Here is a 22,018-nt window from a genome sequence, read left to right as displayed (position 1 = left end):
CAAAAGGACATGAAGCCAAGTTGAGGGGTTCCAATCAAGGCTTGCCACTTTACTTTTGGGCTTCAGCATTTATGTGTATACAAGAAAGCAAAACTGGATCGCTAGGTTACAATGACATTTGCATAACATAAACAATGCAGAAGAAGTCAGGAAGAGTCTGAGCAGAGTCAAAGGGGAAGCTAGGCTACCGTGTGTCTGACTTGGGTATAGGTCAACAGAGAATGTCCTCAGGCAGTCAGTTTGTTTTCATTCAACAATGTCCTCAGCCAGTGGACATGTCAGTAGCCAGGCATACCTTCCTCTGGAATCCTCGAAGATGGAACTCAGCGTAGTGGGCCTTTGTCCTAGGCACAGCAGGCATGAGTTGACAGTCTCTGGTTGTAAGCTCTGAAGTTGTGGAGTTGAGACATGGGTGAGGAAACCAAAATCCTGTCCTTATTTATTATATAAAAGCAGGGTCAAGGCCATATCAATTGGCACAGCTTTGTATGGGGATATTTATGGTGCTTAGTTGATAACCTGTGTATTTGTTTGGCAAATATCATTACCCGTCCTTAAGGTCACATGCAACTAGTTTGATGCTACAAACCAGGCTCTTTTCATGTTTTTTTTTTTTTTTCAAAAACACAGCCACTCGGCATGTGCCTCTGTCTTACGTGAACATCTGCCAAAGCCCAAACCAGATGGGATAGACTTTCGTAATGCACCATTCATCCAAGCAGCTAGTGCCAAGATATGCCTTAAATGACTGCAAAGTCCAGGGAATGCCACCGTTTCTCTAGAAAACTTCTTTTCTGAAGTTCTTGAAATGCTGCTATTGTACAGGTGATAGGTGTAGCCTCCCCACTTCAGTTGTAAATTACCAGTTCTGACTCAGGGAACCTAGAGATCAGGGCTCAATTCAAATGTAAATTAGTACGGTTTTGGCCAGTAACCTCGGGATGTACCAGCCTTTGGAATGTAAATACTGCAGAAGTATCCAGGCTTTAGCTCCAGGCATGAGCGAATGACTTTGGATTGTTCTTTTAATTTTGGGAGAGCAAGCTTATGAACTAAACAGGCATTTCCAGAAGGGCAGAAAAAGGCTGTCAGCTTGAAAACAAAAAAGGAAACAAAAAAAGAAAAAAGAAAAAACAACAACAAAAAAAAACTTTTCAGTGCGTTTAAGCACATTTACTAAGAAGGTTGTGACTCTGAGTCCACTTGGCGAATTAATCTTTCTGGGAGCCAGCGTGCTCCATCCTCTTTCTGGGAAAACATACATACAGACCCTCTGCCCTAGACTAAAACACGATCTGGTCAATGCCAGGCATTGGTGAGCGGGTCCTTCCAGCATACCATGGCACACGAACTTGAAGTGTTAGGATGCCAATGTCGGTCCGCCGAGGACTGACCTTTGATGTCCGTCTGCATAAAATTTGAAATAAAGTATACAAAGGCAAGATGTGCCTTTGGATACCTCTGGGGAGCAGAGTCCCCCCTTTCGTTTTCAAAATCCAGTTTTTAAGCTCAACAATACCCTGTCCAATAGGGTTGTATGGGATGCCAGTTTTATGAAAAATGCCAAAATCCTTGCAAAAAGAAATAAAAGTTTTGCCAATGTAGGGTGGCCCATTGTTGGTCTTGATTGTTTTGAGAATACCCATAACACTAAATGTTTTTAAACAATGATCAATAACATTTCTGGCGGCTTCTCCTGTTTGTAGGGAAGCAAGCATAAATCCTGAACAAGTATCAATATAGACATGTATATATTTAATTTTTCCAAATTCTGCATAATGAGTTACATCCATCTGCTAAATATGATTGGGTATAAGGGTTCTCTGATTTACTCCCAAATGTGGTACTGGAGTTAAAACATCAAACTTAGGGCATTGTTGAACAATCATTCTTGCTTATTCTTTGGAAATTTTGTGTTTAAGTCTCAGAGTTTGGCTAAACAGATGGAATTTATTATGATCCTGTTTAGCTAATGCAACAGGATCTAAAATTAAAACATCTCCTACCAGGGCTCTGTCAATAATATTATTGCCTTTGCCTAATGGCCCAGGAAGGCCAGAATGAGCCTGTATATGACCAATATAAAATTGATTTTTTTCATGCAAGAATGATATTTTGCAATTGAGAAAATAGAGATCATGCTGTAGTATTAAAATTAAATGTACCACAAGTTTCTAGTAAAGGAACTGACTGTGCCACATATAGGCTATCAGTGAAAAGATTGAAAGCATCAGTCACAGCCTGAAACACATTTAATACTGTTGTTAATTCAACTAACTTAGCTGAAATACCAGAAGTCTCTATAACCACTTGTTGACCATTAATGAGATATCCAAGTTTTCCATTAGAGGAACCATCAGTAAATACCACAAGGGCATTTTTTTTAAGGGCTGCCAAGACATTATTCATGGAAATATCACTTCATGTACATTTAAAAACTTTATTAGTTTGTCCTGGGGATAATGATTATCTATAGTTCTTTGAAATTCCATTTAAGCAAACAACCTTTCTGTGCTGTGCTGTTTAGCCAGGATTCTTGCTCCAAAGTAAAAGGCTGAATGATAATGTCTGGTTCCTTGCCAAAATAAGTTAGTGCTTGCTTTTTATGAGGTACAGTTATTTGTGCAACAGCTTCATAGTATGGCAAGATATTACATTTAGGAGACACCCTTGAATGGATCCACATAAGAGGTGCCTTCTGCAATAATAACGCCATAGGGACATCAGTTGTATTGAAAATTAATAAATGCAAAAGTAAAAATAATCTATGTAAGTAACGAATTGATTCTCAATAGCTTTTTCTACCTGCTGTAAAGCAGATATTCCTTCTTTAGTGAAAGATCTAGGAGAAGTTGGATCTGAATTACTTCTAAGAATATCAAATAAGGGCTTCAAGTCTCCAGTAGTAAGTTTTAGGTAGGGACGAAGCCAATTGATATCAACTAATAATTTCTGAAAATCATTTAAGGTTTTCAATTTGTCTCTATGGATGACTCTTTTTTGAGGAATAACAGCATGATCCATAAGTGTAAAGCCTAGATAATTATACAGATCCTGTTTGCAATTTCTCTGGGGCTATCTATAGTCCCCTCTCATTTAAAGCAACCTGTAAATATTTATAACATAAAAGCACATCTTGAGGAACTTTTCCTGCTATTAAAACATTATCTGTATACTGGACAATATATATCATTGGCCATTTTCTTCTTATAGAATCAATGACCTGTGCCACAAATTTCTGGCATAACAGAGGACTATTAGCCATGCCTTGAGGAATGACTGTCCATTGATATTTTTTCATAGGTTCCTTAAAATTTACAGATGTAAGACTAAAAGCAAACCTCTCACAATCTTCAGGGTGCAAAGGAATTGTAAAGAAACAGTCCTTTAAATCCATAATTATCTTGTAAAATCCTTTTGGAATTGCCTCTGGTGATGGCAATCTGGTTTTTAATGTTTCAATTACCACCATAGTTTTATTAACCTTCCTCAGATCTTTTATTAGCCTCCATTTATTTGATTTTTTTCTTTATCACAAATATAGACATGTTCCATGGGGAATTCGATTCCCTCAGATGTCCTGCTTATAATTGTTCCTGTACTAACAAAGAAGCAGCTTCTATCTTTTCTTGAGATAAAGACCACTGATCAACCCACACTGGAATATTATTAATCCACTGAATTTTATCTGTGTGGGGAACAGGCAAGACCATGGTCATTATAGAAAAATGCTTTGAATCTTTACTATCAGAATGAGGCTTAGGGCCTCCAGATGTTCTAACGTCCTGTGTTTGACCTCTGCTTTTTAGCTAGTTCATTAGGGCTTCACAAGACAAGGCCCATCTGTAACAACAGATCTGTCCCCCACAGAGTAACCGGGAGGTTAGAGATAACATATGGTTGGATTTGTCTTGAATTACCTTCCTCATCCCTCCAGGTTAAAAGCTGAGAGCTTATTTTTGAGTTATTGGCATAACTGATCCCTTCAGATGAGTTATGGACTCAGTCAGAGCCCAAGTTGAGGTCCAGCTCTGCCCTCTGATAATAGTTACATCAGCTCCTGTATCTATTAAACCTTCAAAACTTTTTCCTTCAATAATCAATTTAAGATTAGGTCTTTTATTAGTGATAGATTGTACGCAGTATACATCAGAAGAACCAAAACAACTCTGTCCTTCCTCATTATTAACAGAACTAGAAAGTGTTGGATACAGTGGAACTAAGATAAGTTGATCAATCTTTTGATAAGCAGGTACTGTAATAACACCACTAGGTGAGGAAGTCATGATCTTAATCTCTCCCTGATAATCTTGGTCAATAGCACCTGGATAGATCTGCAATCCATCCACAATTGAGCTACATCTTCCAATAATAAATCCCCAAGTCTCTCTGGGCAAGGGCCCAAAAACTCCAGTGGGCAGAGTTTGAACTCCCATTTCTGGTGTGAATACTGTGTGGCAGGTGGAATACAAGTTCACTCCTGCACTTCCTGGGATTGTCCTGAAATATTCTAAGATGGATTTTCTTGGCTGGGTGGCTGGCTTGTGGCCCTGTATGCTGCCTGTTGCTTTAAAAAGGGGGTCCGGGGCTGGCACCTCCACCCATTTCCTGACCAGGTTTGTCTTGAAAGGTTTTTTAAAATCTACAATCTATGGTCCAAAGCTTCCCTCTCCTGCAATGAGGACAGACCCTCAGGGCAGCACCTGATTGCTGCCTGCTTGTGGCTCCTTTTATCACAGTGCAATCATTTTTAAAATGATTCATACTTCCACATATGAAACATCCTCTATTTTTCTGCCTTTGCTCCAGGATCTCTTCACCTGAAGCTCCCTACAATACAGCTGTCATAGCCAAACCTTGATTACAGAAAGCTCCAATATCTGCACAAAGGTGAATATATTCAAATAAATCCATTCAACCCTTGTGTGGCTGAATACCTGCTCTGCACACTGCATGAGCATTCTCATAGGCCAGCTGTGAAATAAGCAGACTGTCTGTATGAGATTCTCCAATGGTTCTGTTCACAGTTTGTTGTAACCTGGCTATGAAATTTTGAAAAGGTTCCTCTGGACCTTGTCAGATACCGCCTAGGCTTCCACTAACCTCACCTTGCATAGGTAATTGAATCCAAGCTTTTCTTGCTGCTATCGCAACTTGTGTATATACCCCAGGATGATAAGCAATCTGTCTAGCATTTCCTTGATACAGCCCTTCTCCCATAAGCATGTCCAAATCCCATTCTGGATTGCTTGTCTGAGCATTCTGCGCAGCCCTCTTTTTGCTGATCTCTCGCCATTCTGAGTTCCAAAGCAGAAAATCCCCTGCCATCAGTATGGCTTTACATAAAAGTTCCTCCAATCTTGAGGAGTTAAATATAACTCTGTAATATTGTCCAAAAGTGCCTGCGTATATGGGGCATTTGGACAATATTGAGCCACTGCTTTCCTTAGATATTTTATCACCTTAAATTCCAAGGTCTGATATTGTCTATGTCTTTTGTTCTGCTGATCAAGATGTTCCAATACCAGAAACACTAGTACTCCCGAAGTGTCCTGCCCATTTTCACAAGCCTGATAATTTGCTCTCTCTGAAGATGAATGGCCTGTCTCCAGATAGCTGTCCTTTCTTTTGCCTGATACTGCCTTTAATTCATTCAACTCATTAGTCAATTTCTGTAACTTGATTTCAAATTCCAGTTAGCTTAATTGTAAATCTCTCGGACCCTTTTCTCTATCCTAGTTGACCTAGAGGGAGCAGGTAACATGTAGGAACACTGCTCCTTTTCATGAGACCTAGCAGATTCACTTTCTGAAAAAGCATTCTGATTCTCTTGGCTTTCTGTATCTGTGCTCTGGGAGTTCCATTCACTTTCTGACTCTGTTTTTCCTCTAAAATTTCCTCTACAAGTCCACAAAGGTGGAGAATAAATCTTTCTGTTCTATTATTTCTCAGAGCTCTTCTGAGTTTTTCCAAAGTCTTTTTATCTAACTCATTTTCTTCTTGGAGCCATGGGCAGTAAATTTCTATCTCATCTGCGAGATTTTTTAATGCATCCTTTTCAACCCTGTTTCTTTTTGTTACAAGCAGCTTTTTTACATTTACAATGATATTTGCATAACAGAAGCAATGCAGGAGGAGTCAGGAAGAGTCCAAACAGAGTCAAAGGGGAAGCCTGGCTGCCACGCATGCCTGCTTGGGTGTAGGTCAAGAGCAGATGTCCTCAGGTGGTCAGTTTGTTTTCATTCAACAATGTCCTCAGCCAGTGGGCATGTCAGCCACCAGGTGTACCTTCCTCTGGAATCCTCGAAGGCAGAACTCAGCATAGCGGGCCTTTTTCCTAGGCACAGCAGGAATGAATTGACAGTCTCTGTTTGTAAGCTCTGAAATTGTGGAGTTGAGGCATTGGGGAGGAACCCAACAGTGATGTTTATCATCTCACCAGATTTTGGTTCAAGTGTATTTGGTCAAATTAAGTCAGCAATATTTGCTTGCTTTCTAGTTCTATTTGCCTGGAACACTTTGTCTGATCAGGTTATTATAAGGTCCCATCTATCTTTTATGATAATATACAACAAATGTATACTTCTTACTTTTTGATACAATCTCCTAACCTCTGTCTTTGATTAAAGAATTGATAATAATATACAGTTATCATTGAAAAGAATCTACTAATTTCTGTCATTTTGATGATTCTGCCAAGGTACACAAGCTATTCTTTGTTTCTTGTTTAAGTATTGATCTCGTTTGGTTTATGGTTTCTCTAATAAAATAGTCTTACCAGAAGCAACTTAGGAACAGAAAGTGCTTATATGACTTACACTTTCAAGTCAAAAATCTACCTACAGGAGAAATCAGGGCAGTATCTTGAGATAGAACTGAAGTGGAACCAGTATAAAAATCAGCTTGCTAATTTACTCAGAGCCTCAAACTGTTAGTTTTGTGATACAGACAATATTTATTCTGTGGGCTCTACTATGTCATTGATCAATAAAGAAAATCACTAAATACATAGTCACAGTCAAATCTGATGGAGGCAATCTCGTAACTGAGACTCTATGCTGAAACTTGGATGTATCAAGGTGACTGCTGAAACTAACTTATGCTGTTGTGGTTTTATAGATGCAATTGTTTTTCTCAAGTCTATTTTGTAGAACAAACCTGATTGCTGTTAATTTCTTTCACATATTTTTCACCATATAAAGTTTTTGATTTCTCCTTCAGTTATGATAATTAGCGCAATTAGGTATAGTACTCTGACTTCTCAGTGGTTGTCTTTTTAGAACTTGAAATACAGATTTCCAGCCTTCCTGCCATTACAATTATAGTTGATGAATCTTTTATTCTGAGAAGCCTTCCTTTATTTTTGGATTAGTGATTCTCTCTTACTGATTCCAATGTACTTTTTTTGTTTATAAAGTTATGAGCAGAGAAAGAATAAATATGTAGGCCTTTACATTTTTGCCATCGCCAAGATTATTCCTCCATTATACTTCTCAGGATCCCCCTGAGTAAGGAATGGTCCTGCACACAATGTATATTATCCTTCTACATCATCAAGTAACAATCAGGACAATATTTTAAAGACACACACAAGCTAATGTTATCTACATGCTCCCTCATTAAGACTGTCTTCTGAGGTATTTATAGATTGAGCTCAGTTGCCTTCTTTTTTTCCTTTTAAGATATTTTCTTTATTATAATCTGTGTTGTTTATGTGCATAGTGTCTGTGCTGATACACACATGTCACATAACTACAGCTTTCTATAACTACAGCTTCAGAGCAACTGACATTCTCTTCACTTCTATGCAACTGTACCCACACATACATGCAATCTCACATAACAACACATAAACATATAAAAACCCCTTAAATTAAATCTTTATAAATGATTTTATTAACTTCAACTTTCTAGAGCTTTCCATTTTCTCTGAATCTCCATGTATATAATTGGAAATAGTGGCATTCCCTTTATTGATCTTCCTTCTAACTATTAAAACACTAATGTTCTTTGAGTTCACTCAGCATCTCTATAATCTACTTTTGTATGAAATGTTTCTAAATATACCTTTTAACATTTTAAAAATTCCATACATTGCATTTTTATCACATTCATTCCCTTCCCTGATTCTTCTCTTATCCTCCTCATATTCCTATAAGCATCCAACTTTGTATAACCATTTTTAAATAATTATTTTTATTTTACATCAAGGTGCCTTTTGCCTGCATATATGTATATGAACCACAGTGCATGTATTTCCCACAGTAGTCAGGAGTACATTAGATCCTCTGGAACTGAAGTTACAAAAAATAGTGAATCACCATGTTGGACATGCACCCACCTCTATTACTCCAGTCCCATTGATGGGTTTTGGGTCGCGGCAGAAAGCGTCTGCAGACACCAGGCTCAGGCAGTTTCATGTGTAAGAGGTTTAATTGGAAGGGGGGGTAGGGGGGTAGCAGCGCAGGAAGAGAGAAGGGGGAGAGAGAAGAAGAAAGAGAGAGAGAGAGCGAAGATGGAGGAATTGTCTTATATATATGGGTTGTGACGTAGTGGCCTCGCAGGTAAAGGTGGGAGGTGATCTCTATGGATTCTGGGAATATGGTGGCCGTTGTCCTGGTGACAGCTCTGTGGACCCACCCACATATCTGCTGTGGGCAGATTCTGAATGCTAACACCCATCTCCTCTTAAAACTGTCCATTCGAATTAAAGCTGCCTATATATTTTGGGGTGTATGAATATCCAGTGAAGTTGAATAAACATTCATAAACTGAACTGGTGCTCTTCAGGAAGCTATCAATCACTAGTAGTTCTTCAAAGTTGGCACATTATGACCAACTTCTTGCTCCATTCTGGGACTCAGTCTGGCTTAAGCTTGTGCAGATCTTCCACATACTGTCACCTCTGCTGAGTTCATATTTCCAACTGCTGTGAAGTATCCAGAAAACACTGTTTTAGTAAAGTCATATACCACCTCTGCCTCTATAATATAATATGCCACACCCAAAATGATCTCTGAACAGTGGAGAAAAAGGTTACATATAGAAGCCCAATTTAATGCTCACTACTCCGAAGTCTTTTATTATCTGTACCTTTAAGATCTCTGTGTCTTTGAATTAATCACTGTTCTCACATGGATAAACTTTTCTGATTGTAGATGAGAGATCAATGAAACTATGATGAAAACTCATTATGAGTTGTTTTCTGAGAATTTTTTAAATCAACTCTTGGAATAAATAAGTCTTAGATATTGGAACTGGTGTCCTTCAGGAGTAAAGTGAATTGGCATCATATATTGGATTCTTCTTCCTCAGTTACCTGCTTTTAGAATTTCATTTAGAAAAGCATTAGACCTTCCTTTGCATTTATTTATCTTTGATTTATTTTTCATGATTTTTGTGTTTTTATATATTTTTATTCTTTGAAAATTGAAAAAGTGAATATAATGTAACATGTTCTAATAGATTTGCCAGTAAGTTCTCCAACACACTATATATTCCCCAAAATGTCCGTACCACAACTTAAATTTTTTCAAGACAATAAAACCCACTGAGGATAATTTGTGATGCTCATATGTGCATGGATATGGGGACATCCATGTGGGCATAAGAAACATAACAGTGTTCCTATACCAAAAGAGTATAGAAATCTTTCTCATCTAGCAGTCATCAACTGCAAATAGAGCTTCAATGAGGATTATGAGCTCAGGACATCCCCTCTCATCCATGCTGGAATATTAACAGGCTTTTTGTTATGCAGTTTTCTATAGGCAACCATTGATGATGTGAGCACACTTACGTAACACCCAATTCATGTTCAGTGGAGCATATACACAGAAAACAATTTCAAAGCACTCCATCCCATTCTCTAGCATTTACTTTCTGCTTCCTGTTCCATGGTATTTCCTGACCCTTGGGTAGGGAATAATAGAAATAACATCACAATTATGACGGAGCACTCACAATTATGCTGCATATTTTGATCACTTATGAGTCTCTGCATTAACTAAAGCCAGCTGCAAAAAAAAAATTTAACAAAGGTAATAAACAGTACAAAACCCTGGGTAAAAATACAAATATTTAGACAGTAGTTTGACAATATGACCATTTAGTAAAATGACAATATGAACCCTGGTTTGTAACTTTGACATCTCCAGCCATTGGATCATGACCAAGTTTATAGTACTAGGCATGAATTCCATCCTGAGGATCAAGCCTCAAATCCAATTAGTCATCATTTAAGTTACCCCATAAAAATTGTGTCATTATTGCTCTACTAGGCACATTTGGCCTGGCACATCTGTATTGTAGCATGTAAGATTAATGCAGGATAAGAGCATTATGTACCAAATCAGGGGCTAAAAATCAAAAAAATAAGAAATGAAAAGGATACCCCCACAGGGAATTGCAGATCTGTTTCCAGTACATATGCAAAGGTGATTTTAAAACCTCAAAAACATTCTCTCTGTCTCTCTGTCTCTGTCTCTGTCTCTGTCTCTGTCTCTCTCTCTCTCTCTCTTTTTCTCACACACACACACACACACACACACACACATACACATATACAGGGACAGAGAAAGGTACCTTATTCCGCTCACTTTGTTGGTGTGATTATTAATGATGTCATATAGCTTTGATTCATACCTCCATTAGATTTTAGCCAATAGGTTGCTGTACTGATGGGAATCTTTCTTTCCAACACCATATAAAATATTATGCTCCCATCTTTGTCATCAATTCTTTCTGTATTTCTAGTACACCTTACCAGGGGGCAGGTATTTACAGAAATCCCCTCTGGATATCTGTATCGGTGTGATGAATTTACTCTGGCACATACCTCTGTACTTGAATCTTGGCAGTAGGATATCTCCTCATGGCCTCAGAGATAAGTCTGTGTGGTAATGTATTTGTTAATGAACTTGAATTTTTTTAAACTTTTATTGCATACTGATGAGAAAAGTTATATGATTTCAATTTATCTGAATTTATTAACATTTAAAAACATATTTTCAACAAATAGAATTAAATCTCATTCTTGTTTCCCCTTTGTACATGTACTCCTCCCAGAGACCCCCCTTCAATACCTACAATATCTTTTTTGTCATATTCCTTAAAATTTATAAAATATTATAACATCAAAAATATGTATTATAAAAGTTGTTTGATATAAAACAACAATCAATTTAACAGTCTTACGTAGATGCTCGTCTGCACCAATAGTGAAAATACATTGTTCTCAATATACATTTTAAATGACTCCAAATATATTCAATGCATACTTCAAAGTAATACATCACTACTGGTATTTTCTTAAATGAACATAAATATATAAGGTCTTTTTGTTTGTTTTGCATTTAGGAGAGTTTAAAATCTTGGATCTTACTGTGGTACAAGTCCAACATAAGAACAATTTTTAGACATTGGATTTCATTGTAATAAGGCTGTACTTCAATGACCCTCACATCACCAAAGGATTTTACCTCCATCATAGCTAAGCTGAGAGTTGATAGTTCTGCTGCACCAAGAAATGAATTGGAGGCTCGATTTTTGGATACAGACTTCCTGGTATGGTCTAAGTTATTTGACTTGAGTGAGTGACTTTATTCTCAGCCCATAGAGAACAGCTTATATTCATTTAAGAAATGGTGTAGGTATTAAGATGGTCTATCCATGAAGTCATTCACTAACTGTTTCAATGAACAATGGTTCAGCTTGGAGGGTGGCAGAGACATTAGGTGAGGGTTAGAATTTGGTGCATTAGCTGTGATAATTTGGAAAAGCATTCATCCCAGAGAAAGAGTAACTTATAAAGTCCTCTTCTTCAAACTTGATACAAGTGACAAACATCAGGCAAAGCATTCAGCCTTACTCTTTGTTGTTCTCTTACAAGCATCCTACCTAGTTAATCGTCTATGTTTCTTTTAGGTATATAAATACTTTTAAATATATAAGCTGTTTTGAAAACCATAGTATAGTGTAAAGACATGAAATAAACTATACTACTAGTAGAGAGGCTGAGATAGGAGAAGTAAGATTTAAAGACCCTTATGTTGTACACAGCCAGACACTGTCACAAACAAACAAGCTGAAAGTATATATAGATTGTACAATGTTGGACCTATTTCTTCAATTACCAAATTAGAGAGACCATTGGATGACAATCAACAAATTTCTAATTCCTCATATTATTGGATTTCAATCGATTAGGATATGTTGGTAATATTAATTTTTATATTAAAATATTAAGAAAAAGTAATTGTCATTTCCTGTTGTTTTTGTTGTAAGAGGTGGAATTAGGTTTGTGTGGATTTGTGTTGAAAGATTACTTTCTTGCTTCTTCTAGTGTGTAGATTTCCTCCTTATGTTGATGTTTTCCATCTATTATCCTTTGTAGGGCTGGATTTGTGGAAAGATATTATGGAAATTTTGTTTTGTCATAGAATATCTTGTTTTCTCCATCTATGGTAATTGAGAGTTTTGCTGGGTATAGTAGCTTGGGCTGGCAATTGTGTTCTTGTAGGGTCTGTATGACATCTGCCCAAGATCTTCTAGCTTTCATAGTATCTGGTGAGAAGTCTGCCATAATTCTGATAGGCCTGTCTTTATATGTTACTTGACCTTTTTCCCTTACTTCTTTTAAAATGCTTTCTTTGTTTAGTGCATTTGGTGTTTTTATTATTATTTGTCGGGAGGAATTTTTTTTTCTGGTCCAGTCTATTTGGAGTTCTGTAGATTTCTTGTATGTTCATGGGCATCTCTTTCTTTAGGTTAGGGAAATTTTCTTCTATAATTTTGTTGAAGATATTAACTGGCCCATTACATTGGGAATCTTCACTCTCTTCTATACCTATTATCCTTAGGTTTGGTCTTCTCGTTGAGTCCTCGATTTCCTGGATGTTTTGGGTTAGGAGCTTTTTGCATTTTTGCGTTTTCTTTGACTGTTGTGTTAATGTTTTCTATGATGTCTTCTGCCCCTGAGATTCTCTCTTTTCTCTCTTGTATTCTATTGGTGATGTTTGCATCTATGATTCTTGATTTCTTTCCTAGGATTTGTATGGTCAGGGTTGTCTCTCTTTCTGATTTCTTTATTGTTTCTATTTCCATTTTTAGATTCTGGATGGTTTTGCTCATTTCCTTCACCTGTTTGATTGTGTTTTCCTGTAGTTCTTTCAGGGATTTTTGTGTTTCCTCTTGAAAGGCTTCTAGCTGTTTACCTGTGTTCTCTTGTATTTCTTTGAGGGTGCTATTTATGTCCTTCTTAAATTCCTGTATCATCACCATGAGAAGTGATTTTATATTTGAATCTTGCTTTTCTGGTGTGATGGTGTGTCCAGGACTTGCTATGATTGGAGATTTGGGTTCTGATGACCAAGAGACCTTGGTTTGTGTTGTTTATATTCTTATGCTAGCCACTCACCATCTGGATATCTCTAGTGATACCTGCCCTTACTAAATCTGACTGGAGCCTGTCCTTCCTGTGATCTTGATTGTGTCAGAACTCCTCACAGTCAAGCTGTCTCTGTGATCCTATGATTCTGGGATCCTGTGATCCTGGGTTTGTTAGATCACCTGGGAGTGGGGCTTCCTCTGTGTGTTGTGGGACTGGCTGCAGTGCTTGCACCCAAGGTCTGCTCTGGACACCAGCCCAGACATACTGGAAGGAACCTGAGTCACTGGGCTGGTGGAGTTCCTGTGTGCCTGGTCCCGCTGGTCTGTTACTCCCAGTGTTGGGACAGATGTTGGTTCCTCTTCACCTCTGATCCTGGGTGTCAGAGCACATGGGAGTGAATCTTCCTCTGGGTGTTGTGGGACTGGCTGTGGAGCTTGCGACCAAGGTCTACTCTGGACTCCAGCCCAGACAGACTGGAAGAAACCCAAGTCCAATGAACTTTATTTTATCAGTTCCCTATTTGTGTATTTGACTCAAACATCATGTTTAATCCTGTAAATACAGACTAATTAGATTTTTCTTAGTGAAGCTTTCTGCAGCTGCTTTCAGAAAATGAAGAAAGTCAAGCAGATCCTGTGTTTGTGCTTTGTAATTGACACTTTACATCTCCCTGCACACAGTCTTATATGGATCATGGTTTGAGCACATCTGTGGCTGGCTGTCTATGAGAGAACGGAAAAATTTCTTGGTACTGTACTATGAAGACATGAAAAAGGTGAGCATCTGTCTTACTGTCACCACTCAGTTAAGAAGTAGACCCTAGTAATGAGAAAGTTTACTGAGAACTTTAGTTTTTGTTTTTTGTTTGTTTTGACTCTTTAAAAATTATCTTTTTTAATTAAAAGACATTTTTAATGTGAATGTATTTTGATTATACTCACTCTCTACTTCCAGATCCTGTTTGACTCCTTACCCACCCACATTTAAAGTTTTTCCTCTAAAGAAAATCTAGTCCAACAAAAAGCCTCTCACATCAAGAAAAAAAATACAATAGAATGCAATATAAAATAATGTGCTGGATAGTTGTGTGTTCACATGTCACAAGCTAGAATCACCTGGTAGGAGAAAAGTTTAATTATGAAAATGGTTCCAGTGTAGGGGAATGCCAGGGCCAGAAAGTGGGAGAGGGCGGGGTGGCAGGCATGGGGAAGTGGGAGGCAACAGGGGTTTGTTTTTGTTGTTTTTGTTTGTTTCTTTGTTTTTTGGAGGGGAAACTGGGAATGGAGAAATTTACATGTAAATAAAGACAATATCTAATAAAGAAAAAAAAAGAAAAATAAGCATCTCACAACAACAACAACAAAAAAATGCTTCCATAAGATCTGGCTGTAGGCAAACCTGCAAGGCATGTCTTCAATCATTGATTGAATGAGGAGGGCCTAGCCTCTTGTGGGAGCTGCCATCCTTGGGAAAACTTCAAGAAAACTGGTTACATATACCATGGTAAACCAGTCAACAAGCAGCATGCCTCTATTGCCTCAGCATCAGCACCAACCACCAGGTTCCTGTGCTGGTTAACTTCTTGTCCTGACTTCCTCCAATGGTGAACAATGCTATTAAGTGTAAACCAAATGATGTGATAAAACAAAAACTATCACATCAAGTTTAGACAAGTCAAACCAACAAAATGAAATAAAGTTTTATTGAAATCACGAGGATCAGAGACGCACTCATTCACTTACTCATGAATCTCAAGAAAAAACTAAACTGGAGGCAACTATATAGGCACAGAGTATGTGAGAAAGAACCACCCAAGCTCTGTCCCCAATAAAAAGGCATAGACTATGAGACTTGGTATGTAAACATTTTGTTGCATACAGGAAACCCACCACAGTGACAAAGACAGAAACTACCTCAGAGTAAAAGGCTGGAAAACAATATTCCAAGCCAATGGTACCAAGAAAAAAGCTGAAGTAGTCATTCTAAAAGAGAATAAAATCGACTTTCAATTTAAAGTGATCAAAAAAGATATGGAGGGACACTTCATACTCATCAAAGGTAACATCTACCAAGATGAATTCTCAATTCTGAAGGTTGTCTCTTTTAATTGTATCTGCTGGCCCTTGGGACTTCAGTCCAAATACCCAGAAATACCTGATCATGTTCCACTCTTCCCATTCATGTTGCCTTTCAGATGCATGCCCCTCCCTTCCTTCCCCACACCCTCATGTGAATGTTTCTTTTCCCTCCCAATTGGAACTTAGGTATCATTATTTGTTCCCTTTAGCTTGTTTACGTTCTTCACTTCTATGGATTATATGCATGTAATTTTATACTTTTTTGGCTATATCCACTTATTTGAGTATATACCATGCATATAATTTTTGGTGTGAATTACTTCAATCAGAATGATAATTTCTAGTGAAATCAATTTTCCTGCAAAACTCATGTTGTTCTAATTCTTAATCACTGAGTTGTATCCAATAGTGTAAAGGAATCATGTTTTGTTTGTATCCATTCTTCTGTTTTGGACATCAACAATGGAGGAGTGTTCCTCTTTCTCCACATGTTCGTTAACATGTGTTGTCAGTTGAGATTATGATTTTAGCCATTCTGATTCATGTAAGGTGGAATCTCAGGGTCATTTTGATTTGCATTTGCCTGATGACTAAAGACTTTGAACATCTCTTTAAGTGATTCTCATCCATTTGACCATCTAACATCAGAGATCAACAGATGGTGAAAGGCAAATGCAAGAGTCTTACCAACAGAAACCAAGACTACTTGGCTTCATCAGAACCTATTACTCCCACCACAGCAAGTTCTGGATATCCCCAAACACTGGAGAAGCAAGACTTGGATCTAAAATCATATCACACAATGATGCTAGAGGAATTTAAGATGGATATGAATAACTCCCTTAAAGAAATACAGGAGAACACAGGAAAAGAGGTACAAGCCCTTAAAGAGAAAACTCAAAATTGTCTTAAAGAATTACAAGTGAATACGAGTAAACAAGTAGAAGCCCTTAAAGAGTAAACACAAAAATCCCTTAAAAAAATTACAGGAAAGCACAACCAAAATGAAGGAATTGAACAAAACCATTCAGGACACAAAAATGGAAGTAGAAACAGATAAGAAATAAATCTAGACAGATAGAGACAATTCTAGAGATAGAAATCTTAAGAAAGAAGTCAGGAACCATAGATGCAAGAATCACCAACAGAATGCAAGAGATAGAAGAGAGATTCTCAGGTGCAGAAGATACCATAGAAAATATTGACACAACAGTCAAAGAAAACACAAAATTCAAAAAGTTCCAAACCTAAAACAGGAATATCTAGGAAAACCAGGACAAAATGAGAAGACCAAACATAAGTATAATAGGCATAGAAGAGAGTGAAGATCTACAAATTAAAGGGCCAGTAAATATCTTCAACAAAATTATAAAAGAAAACTTCCCTAACCTAAAGAAGTCATGCTTATGAACATACAAGAAGCCTATAGAACTCCAAATAGACATGACCAGAAAAGAAATTCCTCCCTCTACATAATAGTCAAAACACCAAATACACAAAACAAAGAAAGAATACTAAAAGCAGTGAGGGAAAAAGGTCAAATAACATAAAGGCAGACCTATTAGAATTACACCAGACTTCTCACCAGAGACTATGAAAGCCAGAAGATCCTGGATTGATATGATACAGACTCTAAGAGAACACAAATGCCAGCCCAGACTACTATACACAGCAAAAATCTCAATTAACATAGATGGAGAAACCAAAGTATTCCATGACAAAACCAAATTCACACAATATATTTCCACAAATCCAGCCCCTCAAAGGGTAGTAAATGGGAAAGTCCAACAAAATGAGGAGAACTACATCACTGAAAAAGGAAAAAAAGTAGTTTTCCAACAAAACTAAATGAAGATAGCCACATGAACAGAATTCCAAATCTAACAACAAAAATGACAGGAAGCAACAATTACTTTTCATTAATATATATTAATATCAATGGACTCAATTCCCCAATAAAAGGCATAGACTATGAGACTTGGTATGTAAACATTTTGTTGCATACAGGAAACCCACCACAGTGACAAAGACAGAAACTACCTCAGAGTAAAAGGCTGGAAAACAATATTCCAAGCCAATGGTACCAAGAAAAAAGCTGAAGTAGTCATTCTAAAAGAGAATAAAATCGACTTTCAATTTAAAGTGATCAAAAAAGATATGGAGGGACACTTCATACTCATCAAAGGTAACATCTACCAAGATGAATTCTCAATTCTGAACCTCTATGCTCCAAATGCAAGGGCATCTATATTCATAAAAGAAACTTTACTAAGCAGCGAGTAAGATGGAAGATGAGGAGGTCGCTGAGAGCTGGGAGGAGGCAGCAGACAGCGGGCAGGAAATCCAAATCTCCTCCGAAAGTGCCCATTGTGATTCAAGATGATAGCCTTTCCACAGGGCCTCCCCCACAGATCCGCATCCTCAAGAGTCCCACCAGCAACGGTGTGATCAGCAGCCTCAATGCCACCAGCAGGCCAGTCCTTCCTGTCAAGTCCCTAGCCCAGCGGGAGGCAGAGTATGCAGAGGCTTGGAGGTGGATCCTAGGCAGCGCCAGCCCCAAGGAGGAGCAGGAGAAACCCATCCTCGACAGGCCAACCAGGATCTCCCAACCGGAAGACAGCAGGCAGCCCAGTAATGTGATCAGACAGCCATTGGGTCCTGACGGGTCACAGGACTTCAAAGAGCACAGATAAATGCAGGCAAGAAAGGATGCTGCAGCTGCCACCATCGCCTCCTGGGTCGTCTGCCATGGGTAGCACTGCTGTGGCAGACATCTGGACTTGAGCAGAGGGAATAACCTGACTTACTTGCACTGTGATCCCCCTTGCTCCGCCCACTGTGACCTTGAACCCCATACACTGTGACCTCTGCCTTCCCCCCTTCCCACTGTGATTGGCATGTTGACAAGGGCTGTCCTAAGTCAATAGAAAGGGAAAGGGTGGGGATTAGGGGAGGATTAGGGGAGCCTACCAAGGACTCAGAGTCCTTGGCCTTCAGGTGAACCATGTAGAACCATGTCTGCCTTGATGTTGCCATGTTACCACCTTGATGATAATGAACTGAATCTCTGAACCTGTAAGCCAGCCCCAGTTAAATGTTATCCTTACAAGAGTTTCCTTGTTCATGGTATCTGTTCATAGCAATAAAACCCTACATAATACAGACCCATAGTCAAACAATAGACAGAGCTTGTGGTGTCTTGTGGAAGAGTGTTCGAATTGAGGGAGCTGGAAAAGTCAGACATCACATGAATACCTACACAGGAAACAAACCTGGGCCAATGGAAGTTAACAGAGAGTTAGTGAATAACCAAACAGTATGCATGGGCTGCAGCTAGTCCCCTACAAATGTATAACAGATGTGCAGCTTCTTCTATATATGGTCACCTAATAAACAGAGTGGGAACTGACTCTTACTCTGTTGCCTGCATTTTGATCTCTTTCTCCTAATTGAGCTGCCTTGTCTGGCCTCAGTGGGAGATGATGCACTTAGTTCTGCTGTTACATGATGTGCCAGAGTCAGTTGGTACCCATGTAGGGCCTCCCCTTCTTTGAGTAGGAGAGGGAAGAATAGGGGAAAGGATGTGTAAGGGTGGGACTGGGACTAAAGGAGGGAGGGGCTATGATCAGCTGTAAAGTGAATAAAATAATGGTAAAACTACAACAATTCAATAACAATATTTATTCTATGACCACATCCAGTCATTCATATGTACAAGCACAGGAAAATGAATACCAGTGTCTACATAAAGTTTACAAGTTTTAAGAACTTATTCCCATGGGAACGTCCCTGGAGGGAATCCAGCCATTTTCTCCTGGTATACTTTATCAAAGGCTTCAGCTTGGGCTACTGTAAAGTGATTCTTCCAGTCCCCTGTTGTACCTGGAAAATGTGAAGCAGATACATAGGTGGATTAAAGATAATCTTAGCACTGTTCTCCCTTTCCTTCACAGGCTTTACTCTCTATTTCACAAGGATCACACAGTTAATTAAATCCAACTTTCAGTAGTTCTCTGAAAAACTATTCTTATGTCAATAAATAATGTACATAAAAACTTCTTGCTCTATGGAAATAATATTCTACCTTCTACTTTCCAGATTTATAAGTCGTACAATCTAACAGCAGCAACATTGTATCTTTTTTTTATATGACCAGATTATTCCGGCTTTCCATTTACCTGCCTCCTTCACACTATCCAACCATCTCATCTTAATTATACAAATTATACAAATTTGTTTATAAATTATATAATGATTAAACTACCAAAGACATGCCAAATTCTAATTCATTACAAGAAATTTATATATAGACTTCTCTTCTCAGGTAAGATCATAAGTTCCAGGGTTGATTATTTTATATATACGTAGGCTGGATGGATTCCAGGAGTCTGAAGTCATCTATTAACAGTAGTGTTTCTTCCAGAGGCTTCATTTTTAGATGACCACATTCCTGTGGTGACAAGTCTTTGCTCTCAAATTATAATTAAAATTTGTTATTATGATACTAGGAATACTTTATTAAATGCAACCCCTTTAAATAGTTACCTCTATGTAAGCTTCCAATTCCCTTACTTTCTTAGGATCTTATTCTCACACTCTAAGGTGGAGGAGGGCTGAAGGCTGATGATGAAACATTAAAATTATTGGGAGCGAAAACTTAAACCACCTGTATCTATACCAGAGTTCTTTTCTCAACTCCAAAGACCTGACATCAGACTCATTCATTCTTCTATAATGAGGCCCATCTCACCTCTTCTTCTGTAATTAGTAATGGGAGAGGTTCCAGTTGTGATTCATCCTGGTAAAGTTACCCCCTAACCTCACAGCTCCAAAATCATACACATAAACTTCTCCAAGCATAGAGAGTTGGCACATGCATATAGAGGATTTTTATTACCATTTAAGGAAAAGAATATAGAATAAAGAGAGCAGCCATGGACCTGCAACAGTTCAAATGTTTGTTGGCAAACACCATCTAATTTTAATGCTAAAGAATATTTACCTTAGTCATTATGAGGTTTATTCCTAGCCTTTCTTGAGGTAGCAATCTTGTCCAGTTCACATCTTTTCAAAAGTTAATTGAAGTAATTTCTGTGTTTACCAACCCAGATATATCTTTGCTCTGATATGTTAAATATGTTTTAGAGTTGAGATCTATGATAAGGGGAAGCTTTACAAAGCCTCATGGAAGCATACCTATTTAGTCATTTTCCCGTTAAAAGAATTGTACATTACCATCTGCAATCACAAGGTTACAGTCCAGAACGAATCAATATTTCAGAGTGCCTTAAGCCCACATCATTACCATGTAAATATTCCCCAGTAAGTTTTTATAAAAGTGATGAATGAAGAGCAATGAATGCTGATAGAAGAATTGGCAGAAGCCCTCCACATGATCTGACATATTCTAAAATTATTTACCTTTCCTAAATATCTGCACACTGCTTGTAATTACATCTTTTGCAAAGATATTAAAATCACACATCTTGTTTTCTTTCATGGCTTGGAAGGAGCTGTACTTGATGACCAGATCTATCTCCTCTGGTTCTAGTTTCTTTCCTAGGAATTCACAAATCTTCTCTATGATTCCTCTGGTGTCCTAAAACAAGAGGAAACAAAATAGGAGTGTAACAAGCAGAGAAGTCTGAGAAATATGAATAGAAGGAAAGTGTGAATGGGGGATGAAAAACATAGCACCATTAGATGAGAAAGCATTGAATGGAGTTGAGGAAAGAATCAGGCCATGGGGAGAAGGCAGGAGACGTGTACAGCATTTGTGTACTGACTTCGTTTTTAACATAAGAACCCATTGAACCAGGAGATGTTGGGCTGGTGCCAACATAACACTGTCACACATTACATTCAAGCTTGTTTGTTTCAGTAAGATGCTATGCATGTTATCTAAAGAGAAATACAAACACAAAGCCAGCCATAAATTCTCTGATATACAATCATGTAGAACATGCTTGAACAATGGTGGCACCAAGCTTGTGGTAATAACTCACCAATAATTGATTTTTTGTAAGGCTCACTCAATGGGTTGGAACCCAGACCTAACATTGTTTGGCTAGCCAAAGACTAGGTAGCCTGTGGACTCAGGGTGAAACAAAATAATACAGAAATAAAAAAGTTAGTGACAAGTACTCCTAAAGGTATTCTGCTATATAGAGAGTAGTGATATGTTTACCTACCACCAGAGACTTTCTCCTTCATTACCTGGAAAAAAATATAGAAGCCCACAACTACACAATACACAATACACAGAATGAGAGAACTTTGAAAAATCAACAGTAAATGAGATATCTCTATGAAATATTTCCATTTAGAGGTCAGGTGAGTCTTTAGGATAAAAGGCAAAGAGAATGCAAAAGCCAGGGTAGAGGGAGGACACCAAGAAAACAGGACCTTCCACATCATTGTGAGAAAAACTCTTAACTATCCACAGGACTAGATCAATATGTGTAGTCTATAACACCAGTATTCAGCAGTTCTCTCTCTCTCTCTCTCTCTCTCTCTCTCTCTCTCTCTCTCTCTCTCTGTCTCTGTCTCT

The 22,018-nt window shown here is 38.1% G+C and overlaps 3 pseudogenes; 2 read left to right on the top strand and 1 right to left on the bottom strand.

Annotated features, from left to right (window-relative positions):
• Positions 1-22,018, top strand: part of LOC116101665 — a 518,236-nt pseudogene that overhangs the window by 11,369 nt on the left and 484,849 nt on the right.
• Positions 17,753-18,378, top strand: LOC116101666 (annotated as a pseudogene).
• Positions 19,135-22,018, bottom strand: part of LOC116104076 — a 53,197-nt pseudogene continuing 50,313 nt past the window's right edge.

The sequence above is a fragment of the Mastomys coucha genome, unplaced genomic scaffold (genome assembly GCF_008632895.1).
Source record: "Mastomys coucha isolate ucsf_1 unplaced genomic scaffold, UCSF_Mcou_1 pScaffold21, whole genome shotgun sequence".
Lineage (NCBI taxonomy): Eukaryota > Metazoa > Chordata > Mammalia > Rodentia > Muridae > Mastomys > Mastomys coucha.
Note: the sequence above shows the minus strand (reverse complement) of the source record. Positions and strands in the feature narration are given on the sequence as shown.